Raw genomic sequence first — 11064 nt, forward strand, 5'->3', positions numbered from 1 at the left:
CACAGTCCAGTTGTTTTTGTAGTGCTGGACCATTGTCAATAAAAGTGTTTTTTTGTTGTTGTTGTTGCTGATGGTTTGCTGCCAAATTTCAATTAACTCAGCAGCTTGTCATCGTTAAGATCTCTGCATGCACAATTTCACTTTGTTGTTTTTTATTTTGAAAATAACTTTAGATCAGGGGTCTCAAACTTAAACAAGCCGAGGGCCACATCAGCATAGTTCATGACCAAAAAAAAACGGTTATTTAAAAAAAAAAAAACGGTTTAAACAGAGACTACAAATCATTTTTACCGCGTGCTTAAATGACCAACGAAATAATTTGGAGAAATAATTCTACTGAGGCCAAAATGAATTTGTTATGGAGATCTACTGGATGAGGGGAATTTGTGGGCCGCAAGTGTTTAACAGCCCTGCTCTAGATGGACGATTGGATGGATGGAATTGAATATATGCTTTATCAGAGATTAAGGCCAATTTTGTTATGTTGACAGGTTAGAATTGTTTGTTTCTGATTAAAAACCCATTAAAGAAACACAAACTTGAAAACTTGAATTTCTCTAGAATTAACCATGACTTCAGTGGACTTTGACATGTTTGCTGTTAATTCCGAAATATTTTATTACAGGAAGCTGCTGTTATTCCAAGGAAGACTTCCGTAATTTCTGAGAGACTTGGGATGTCTGGATACCATGTGTATCTGGGCTGTGGTGTCAAATGGTTTCACAAACCAAGGTTTCCATCTGTTGCTAGCTTAAAAAGCTCAGGTCTATTGAACTAGACTGTTGGATAATTACCTAGCCAGCATGAACGATAAAACCTCATGATTGAGCATTAAAAGAAGGCCATTGATTTGTCATGGCAACATGGACGCACAGACCAGCGATGTCCAACCTCTGTGCCGTGGGACACTAGTGAATCGTAAGAGATCATCAGCAGTGCTAGTTAAATACTCCGTACCACTACATGGCAGCATATGGCTATGAAAACAAAAAAAATAAGCCAGAGTTGAAGGAGATCTTTCTTTGTATCTTTCTTCAATTCCTGCAAGTATAACAGCGTTGTGTTCAACTCAACAGGCCCAATAATTTTTTTGTTTTGTCGAAGTAAGTAAATTGTGAGTAAACTGAAACTAGTTGATCACTATATTTCATTACATGTACTTTTTCTGACATTTCTGTTTCAGTGGTGGGAAATTTGTAAGAAAAAAAAGTTGGGAAACTGTCTTAAAAACATTTTGTTAGAAAAAAAAGTTGGGAAACTGTCTTAAATGAGGACATGCATGTTTCCTGAAATTGTCGATAAAAAAGTATAATAACAAAAACGTGGTCAAAATACACACACAAAGAAAGTAAATCCAGAAGTGACGGGTACTCCTGAGGCGTAGATATACGCACACAGCCCTTTGAAATCCACGTCTGATTTTATTATCTGTAATGGACTGTTATGATCCGACTGAAACGTTCTTGATTACAAGAGCAAATGTAATTTCTTCTCGGTCTGTATCCGTCCACCGTCCTCCCTAATCTTTTCATAGCTACTGGCTTTAGTGGAGCCATAACCATAACACAGACTCACTCAACTGTTCGTTGGCTTCTGACAGGAATGTCTGTGTCATGTGTTAGTGCGATACAAGTTAACCCAAAGCAGTGTTCTGATTAACGTCCATAATCCCAAATATGACACAGGAACTGAGTTAATTGATGCGTCAGACGACGCGCGTTCACACGAGACAAACTCAACACCGCTGTACAAATACCATGTGTTGCATCACAACCAGAGATTTAACACACCAGGATTTCCTCCAATCAGTTTACGTTCATTGCTTTCAACAGGGAAAATGATCTGTGTTATTTAAACCACATTTATTTGCCCTTTAGTTGAGTCATTAGTCATGAGTGTTTGTCCTTCTGCGTCATCTGCGCAGACGTCACATGTAAGTCAATCTGCAAATTTGTTTGAGTGTGTGCAAATACAGGGGTTGATCTATCCGTGTGGTTTTGTTTTTGACAACTTAAGCACCGCTGTCCGCACTAAGAGTACCTTTCAATCTCCGCCGTGCCTCCCTCACTGTCTTACTGTAAGTATGGATGTCTTTTTAATAGCGTAGGAGGGGAAGAGAGAGGGGAGTTTGGAAACGGAGGCTAGCGCTGGAGGAAAGAACAGACGCTACAGAGTCTGTGGATTTCTGATCTTCAGCTGAAATTCTTTCCTCTTCTCTTCTCTTCTCTTCTCGTTCTCGGCCCAAGTTGATGAATAAACTCTCAGCCTTCGAGGTGATGAGACGGCAGTGTGATGTCACGTCCTGTATCAGCTGGACCAAAAAACGCATTAGCGTCCCAGTTTAGTCGGTCATTTTCTAACCTTAGTTCACCTCTGCTTTTTGGGTTCTTTTGTTGTTGACTTTTGTGTTTGTTTTTTTTTACCCAAGATGCACTGTGCTCTATATAATCAGTCCCCAGCCTTTTGTTGTATCAAGGACTGGTCAGCTGTTACCGAGCAGTACTGCGAAAATTCCATCGAGATGAACGGCGGTCTTTCCAACTCTACTCCTTCCTGTTTATACGTCTATGAAGCCAACAGATATAGATATAGATATTCAAAATAAAACATGTTTATACATCATCCTGTTTGTATTGGAGTCTGAAAGAAGACTGACATATTATCTTTAAATGAAGAAAAATGAAATGGAAATATCTTGATTCTCTCTGAATCGCTGTGGCCCACTGCGGCACTGGACCCAGTGACCCACGGATCGGTCTGGGCAGCATAGTTTTTGTTATCGAACTGCACTCTCTTTCTAGTGAACCAGCTGCTTCAGAACCACTTCAGAATAGCTTTCACACCTGACCAAATGAAGTGGACGCTTGTTGCCGACCTCTGACCTCTACATTTGCAAACACAGGTAGAATTAAATTGTGTTACTGCACAGGAATAGCCTTTCCACTTCTTCTCATCTCCTCGTTCTCTTTGCGATCCCCTGGTAGACGGAGACCAACCCATCAGGACGCCACTGCCCACATGACTCAGCGCTGTGGACAGGGAAAAACTGTGTATATTAACTTGTTATGATTTTGTTATGATCAAATAAAACAATGACACGACAAATAATGAGGAATAATTCTTGATCCGTGAAAAAACTCTGAATCTGTCACGTAAAAAAGCTGCCCAACGCCGCGTCCACGCCCCGATGACCTGGGGCAGTTCGTGCAGAAAGCAGGTGTTGTCAGGAGGAGGGAGTCTGTTGCGTGTTGTGTTTAAAGGTGTTTGGGTGTGTGTGTGTAACCAACAGAGACCCCTGAGAGGCAGCGTGCATGCAAGAGGCCAGGACACAGGCCAGGCCAAATGACTGTGGTGAGCAGTCAGGGCCTGGTCTGGCCTGGATTATGGAGAAAGGTGTGCTTTGTCTGTCCACTTGAACACAACAAACCGCTCTGCCTACAAGTGTGACATGTGTTTCTGTTTACCTGTGACATCTGCTGTAGGGAATTAGTCATAACAACACACCAAACATCCAACCTGACTGTCATTCTGCTTAGTAACAAAGGAGGCAAACTGAAAACAATTAGCGTTGAGTCGAGTGAAACCAGTGAGTGAATTTACCCAGAGGAACCGTTTTCCCCCTGGATGATATTTAAGAAACATACAGTTTGTAAATTGAAGTAATTTGTTTCACTTTGGCTGAATTTCTCCTTGTCATCTCAGTCTACGTCTCTCAGCTGTCCTTGTTCAGGGGTCACCTCTGTTACAGCGGCCATTTTCTTGTCCTTCTTCTGGTCTTTCTCTGTTGGCCTTCCCTTAAAGAAAACACAATCAGTCAGGTGGATAAATAGATCTGGTAAGGGCGCAGTGGTGGCTACATACAAACACAATCAGTCAGGTGGATAGATAGATCTGCTTAGGGGGCAGTGGTGGCTTAGTGGTTAAGGAAACAGAAGGGTTCAGGTTCAAGTCCACCAGCTGCCAAGTTACCACTGAGCTGCTCTGAGCATGGCGCCGTCCCCGCACACTGTTTCCCGGGCTCTTAAGCTGCCCCCTGCTGTTTTTGGTGAGGGGTGAAAAGCAGAGGTCAAATAATTCACTTTCACTTCCAGCGATCTTGCAGATCCTATTTTAAATTCAAAGACGCTCTCACAGTTCAGAGGTTTGTGACCCTGGGGCCAAGTGACATCATTTCTCCTCACTCCTGTTGACTCTGGTCTAGACTCTCAGCCCTCACCTCTCTTTACATTTTCTCCCCAAATCATTCCAACCTTACCTCCCATGTAGTAAAGCCTGACTTGCTCTTTTTTGAAACGATGACGAAAACACTGAATAAGCAGTCAGGTCTGAATGGAGGGAGAGCACGAGTTCACAGATTAGTCCTTCCCACACTGTGGAAGGGGCCCGGTTTCACAATGTGCTTTCACTCAGTCCATATCTTGAGTTGCGTGAGAGATTTCCATATCTCACACACTCTAGTAAATCACAATTGAACAGTAGTAACTCAGAGAGTGATCTCCCTAACCTGTCTGCTTTCAATTTGGCCCCCCCGGGGGCGGCCCGCAGGGGGGGGGGGGGGGGGGGGGCAGGCTCCAGGACCACCCTTCAGTGTGTACTTAAACCCCTTCATCACCTCCTCGGTCCACGGTCACACCTTCACTGTGATGGATAGGATGGTGTGTGTGGTAGGAGCGTGGGCGCAGTTGGCTCGCTATTCCGGCCAAACTAGTCCACGTACCAGAGGTTTAACACCACTTACTTTGCCATTTTACTTTTTAACATCTGAGGCGTTGATAATTATAACAGTTATTAATGTGATAATTTCTAACACCTTCATGTTAGAGTCATAACGCAGTAATATCATGTCTGACCCGTGGTCACATCACTCACCGTTACAGGACTCTCGCAGAGAAAATGAAACAGACGTGTAACACCTGCGGAGGTTTACGAGGCCGACTCTTTAATCCAGGACACGTGTTTCCTAAATCCAGGTCCCTCTTAAATTAAGGACACTTGCTACGCATGCAACTTGCGTGCTGTTAATATTCTAGAAACAGGTTGTCTTCTCCCTCGCGCTGCCTTCCACAGATCGTGGGCTGGTTGTGTGTGGGCATCAGCAGATGTTGGCTGCAGGACAGGGCGTACAGTTATAGGTAACAGTGGCCACGTATTTGTTAGAATGTGTCTTATTTTGAAGACACGCACTGATGTTGAATGGCTGTAACTTCTCATAATAGCTATGAGGTTTAGTGTGAATGGTTGTCTCTACATAAGGCTCCCGGACTGGCAATCTGTTCAGGCTGTACTCAGGTGTCGTTGTTTGCCACCTGCTGGTATTAGAAGGTACCACAAGTAATTAAAATAAGACAAATGACTGAAGAATTGTATTTCCGAAACTCAGAACCTACTGTTAAGAGGTTAAATATGTATAATTGAAAATGTAAATGTATTAGCACTGCATTATAATATTTGGGTTCCCTGTTTTTGTTGTCCAGTACTGGGGTTGGAGTTTTCAGACAAGTCACAGACCACAAGGTAAACATGTTTGGTATACTGGAACCAATGGAGATGTGCAGAGAGCTGGTTGAAACTCTGAGCTAGCTAACAGCTAACCCTTAAAACACATGCACTTTTATGCACCAGCATTTTGATTCTTGTTCCTTTAGCTGCAGAACCTCATGAGGTACCTTCAGTGGAGAGCTACATAAAGACATGAGCTAACAAAAACAAACTCACGTTCAGCCGTGCAGCTATACAAAAACCATGTGAATATCTGATTAATCAATTTATGTTGAAGCTAAGTGAGAACAGAGGACGGTGGTCTCCTGTTTGCTTTTCCTTTTTCGGGCTCTGGCACACATTCAGGCCACCTTGAAGAGTCTGAAAACCATTATCTGGGGTCGCTGGTCAAAAGTGCACAGTGTGTCAGATATCACAGAGAGAGAGAGAGCTTCACACAGAGACAGACACAGGGTGAGAGGAGGAGAGAGACATCAGGGAAGGGAGGTATCATGGATGAGATATCGTGCGAGAAGGGGGGAAACTGAGACTAACAGGAGTTCAGCACGCCTTCCTGCGCTGACATCTCAATTACAGCCAGTCCGCCATGTCATCCGTGGGGATGTGTTTGGTTTCACAGAAACAAAGGCGTCCTCGCCGAGTGATGTAATTCAGCGCGGCCGTTTGTCCATCTGAAGTTACCTTCACGGCTGTCTGACACACCACCTTTTGCATGCAACTGCAGATTAGGTATAGACAAGCTGGCAGACAGACCTGCCCCCCCATTGTCTCCTCCACACGCACCCACTCAACATGCATAAAAAGGGGTCACGCACATGAAGTCTACATCAATCACTCTGCGCGATGGCTCCCAGCGAGCTGCTGACTGATGTCCCTGGGAGGAAATAGGTAATAAACATAGGTGTGCGTCAAAGCAGGTCTGCTGCTGTGACCTGGTGTTTGCATTGAAGTGGGCTGGGCTCTGTCATCAGGCCTGTTTACGGCTATGTATCACTGTAAGAAAATAAACGGTGTCAGCTGATACCACTTAGTGGAGCTATTAAAATATTTTCAATGTCACAGCATGTACTGTACCAGCAAAAAAAAAAAAAAAAAAACCAACAAAAAAAACCATCAGGACTGAAATGTATGTATGTTTTTAATTACTAAATTATTAATTACAGTCTTGAAAAAGTCCAATATATTTCACCTATTAATATCTATAAATATTTATTGTAAGAAATGACTTGATTTGGCTTCAAAAACCATTTTTAAATATGTATAATAAATAAAATGTTTATTTTATTTATTCACAATAGAACCATGTCATGTACATTCCCTTCATTTACATTTTTCATTTACATAACCATAATTTTTAAGATATATATATATATATACATACAGATACACAAACATACAATTTGTAATATCAATCATATTATACTGAGTGAGAAAAGCACAAGAAAATAAAAGTAATTAAATAATTATAGAAATCATAGAAAAGAAATCATAGAAAAGAAATACAGAAACTCTGTGGTCGTACCAAGGTTTATTTATATTTCCAAATGAGTTGTTCTCCAACCAAGCAGAAACTAGTAGATCAATTCAACTAATAAAAATGACATTCAGTATCTCAGGGGTCACCAGCGTGGTGCCCGCAGGTATATTCTAGTCAAAAAGAGTTGTTACTGTGCTGTTTGAATCAGTTACACTGGCAGTGATATTCAAATGGGTTCAATGACGATGGTAAGAAGAGTGTATCAAACAAGTGGCTCTTCGTGTTACGTAAGTGACCATGAAGTAGCTCTCAGTTTCAGAAAGGTCGGCGACCCCTGCAGTAGCTAATAGTAGCAGGAAATGTTAAGTAATGAGTGCAGAATGTCACATGTCCCGTATGGTCTGAGAGGTTAGAGATGAAGTTGAAGTTGGTGTATGGACAGTTGTGACCGTGTTACATCACGGTCTAAATCCTGCAGTTGAAGAACTGCTGTCGTAGCCTGTCTGACTGTGTTGGCTCTGCTACATTAGTGTCACTGGATGTTCTCAATTTTAATTGATTGTTTTCTCTGGAGAATTCTCTAATGTGCTGTCATATTGTTCAACCCTTTTTTTGGGGGAGAAGTGAAAAGAGTTTTTAAAGACCTCTCAACCCCCCTTTAATGGTATCTTTTAAAATATTAGATCATTAAATGAGATCATTTCAAAGTAATCATCCTTTGACAGCGAGCCTGACAGATCTTCAGCAGTCTACCTCCGACTCTCACGCTAACACGCTGATGTCATTTGGAGCCCCCTCTTCTGGAAGGATTGTTGTTTGTCAACGGTGTGACTGCGGAGGACTTTCATCACTCGTTGATGCATTTTGGAACCGGCGAGTACGAAAAACAAAAATGGAACGGGGCAGCTAGTGCTCAATCAAGTGATTTAAAGCCGCGAATGAGAAACTTCACTTTCACATGACAAATGATGATTTCTCTCCTTCGCCTGCGAGGGAGAAAAAAAAAAAAACAACAAAACAAATCCAATATGTTTTTTTTTTCTTTTTTTTCTCTCTCTCTCTCTCTCTCTCTTCATCTGTAAACCACCTGCAACTTACATATGTCATGCTAGTGCCAGTTAAGACATAAAGTAAATGAAAGCCAGACCTGCGCTCTGGGGTCTAGTGCCTTGTGAGGACGAAGTGTAATGGGAAAGCAGCACACTCCCCCTGCACTGTACACAACAGTCATTAGGCAACCCATCTGCTCAACGCTCGCATGCTAAGCTGTAATTTTCAAGCTCTGGTGTGTGTGTCTCTGTTTAGGTGTGTGCGCACGCATGGCTGTGTGAGAGAGGCCAGTGGTGGCGGGACGGAGAATAGGGTTTGCCTGTGTCTGTGTGTGTGTGAGTCTGTTTTCACATGTTCAGGGACCTAGAACATAGACTTTTAAGGACCTCAGGTCCACATGGGACCACATGTTTGGTTCTAATGAGGCAGAACCTCATTTCTGAGGCAGGATTTGGGACAGGATTTGTTGTCAGGATTTAGCTGGTTATTGTTCAAAGTCAGGATAAGGTTTTAGTTAGGCTAAACAAATTAATGTTAGTCACTGCAATGCCCTAAAACCAGTGTGTGTGCGTGTGTGTGTGTGTTTGTGATTGTTTCGGTGTGTGTGTGAACTGGTGCATGCTTGTTTGGCGCATGCTATTATCTGGATGTCATCATAACCACAAAATCAGGGCCTGATACTATCTGTCCCACCCCCTGCTTTCATACCTAGCAGGAGTCACGAGAGCGGAGGGTACCCTTTGACCACACACACAAACATGCCGATAATGACACATAGACACTGCATCATGCTCCCTAATTTTGTAGGTAAACATGTCCAGATTGGCGAGGCTGGGTGAAATTCCCTGCTTGGTTGGCGGCGTGCCCACAGCCATTTGTAAACCCTCTTCTCCAACGCCTCCTAACTCTTTACAGATTATAAAACCTTTTATTTCTATATTAGGTTACTTTGCCGAGATTGTTGGCTTTTTTTTTTTTTTTTTTTTTCTTTTTAAAAAGCTAATGACGAAAAAAGCATGCAATCACACAAACGGTCTGAACCCCTCCGAGGTTAGGTCGCCGCCTCACCGCTCGCTGCCTCTCCGGGAACGTCCGCTAACCTTTGGGAGAGCGGTGATGTGAGACACGACTGTAAAGAGTATTTACTATATTGTGCTTTATGACATGCATTAGGCTTTACGAGTTCACCCCAAAGTTTTGTCTGTTTTCCTTACAATCGCATGGAGGCGTTGGCAGCCGGCCATCCTCTCCTGTGGCCACGGCTAAACCTGAGCCATATGCCTCATCTAAATCAGTAGTATGTGTAATGACATCTGTTTTATTATACGAAGCACAAATCTTGTGTTCATATAAAACATTTTTGGCAATTGACTTGCAGTTCAAAAAATGTCTGCGTGCAAAGTCTCATCTGATGCAGCACTGGTCCAAATACCTTCAGCCTTAGCCCTACCTCATGCCTTGGACGCAGCGTCAGCCTCGGTCTTAGTCCAATTTGTGCCAATTTTCAGACTTTTCTCCTCTTTTTTAAGCCTTATCTGGAGTTCACACCCTGAGTCACCAAGAACAGCGGCCCTCAATCCCCTTTTTTACATCTAAATAAAACACCTTTTCGACTTTCTTCTGTTAGTATCAGAGACAGTAACACTGACAGATGAGTGAAAAAATAAAGGGACATGACTGGGCTTTTTTGAATGATGTAAATTAGTAAAACTGAAGTACATTTTTTTCACTGTGTCCCACTGTGGCCGGGTACCAAATGACCTACGGACCGGCACCGGTCCCCGCACCAGAGGTTGGGGACCCCTGATCTAGAACAACAGAAGGCCAAAAAAGAAAAACAGTGGAATGCCAAATAACTATTTGTCCTTTTCATTCCTTTGCTCTTGGGATTGCCTAAATGTTATGATGAACCACATCGTCATCTGCGGTCGTTTTATGCTTCCATTGCATGCACAAGGAAAATACATGTGGTTTTAAAATGGGTTCGATCATGTTTCTTGTCAAGTACATCTGTTTACTGAAATCGGTGACGTAGCATCTTATTTTTCTGTGTCACTGGTAGCAGTTGCTAAGGGTGTTAATAGTAACACCGACGCCCTGGCAGCTGCTCTTTATCTTGATAAGCGCAGGTTTCGTCAAGAGTGGAAAAAAACTGGGAGATCACTTTGCTTTTCCTGTGTCAGGTGATGTTGTTCATCCAGACCTTGATGCGGTAACTGAATGAGCACGGACAAAAAAAAAAAAACCTCATCCAGGCCAATACTGTACATGGAGACTTGATGTTGCAACATAAACAAGATCAGAGCCAGTAAATGGGCATCAATCCACACTCGGCGTAAGATGTTTTCTTTTCTCTTTAATANNNNCTCTTCCAAGAGCTGTCATTTGTTGCCATTTAACACTGAAAGCACTTAGGCAGAGATAGGGAACTTCAAAGTTTCAAACTTCTCTCTCAACAAGGACCTTTATTTCATGCCAGTGGAAGGTTACTATCTGTGACTGATGATGGAAAATCTCAACCGTTGCCCCGTTGGTAACCCACCACTTTTGCATGGGCAACTAACTGTTAGAGGAATAAACAAAGTAGAAGCTAATGGATGACATTTGAGGCTTTAATCTGTATGTTCTCAGAATGATGAATTATTGGAGTGATAGCATGTTAGACACACAGACACGGTTCCTGGAAAACCTGGAAATGAATAACAAATTTTCCAAAACAAGGGCCACACGGCACTGCTAGCTGTTCAAACTGGAACTTAACTCAACATCAGCTTTTCTGTTTTCAGTTTCTGAGCAACTCTGATGCTGTGATGTTTTTTAAGGCCTTAGTATCTAAAAAACTTCAATAACTTCAGACGTTCCCTTTGGGAAATTGTGGATTTAGTGATGTTTTTTAAGGCCTTGCTCAGGACTTAGTATCTAAAAAACTTCATTAACTCTTCAGACGTTCCCTTTGGGAAATTGTGTTCCCTGACCGGGAATCGAACCCGGGCCACGGCGGTGAGAGCGCCAAATCCTAACCACTAGACCACCAGGGA

The 11064-nt window shown here is 42.6% G+C and overlaps 1 non-coding gene across 1 annotated transcript; it reads right to left on the bottom strand.

Annotated features, from left to right (window-relative positions):
• Positions 1-10992: 10992 nt before the first annotated feature.
• On the bottom strand, positions 10993-11064 carry trnae-cuc (transfer RNA glutamic acid (anticodon CUC)). The gene has a single exon. It is a non-coding gene; the product is annotated as a tRNA-Glu (tRNA).

Source organism: Cynoglossus semilaevis, chromosome 5 (assembly GCF_000523025.1).
Source record: "Cynoglossus semilaevis isolate Cse_v1.0 chromosome 5, Cse_v1.0, whole genome shotgun sequence".
NCBI lineage: Eukaryota > Metazoa > Chordata > Actinopteri > Pleuronectiformes > Cynoglossidae > Cynoglossus > Cynoglossus semilaevis.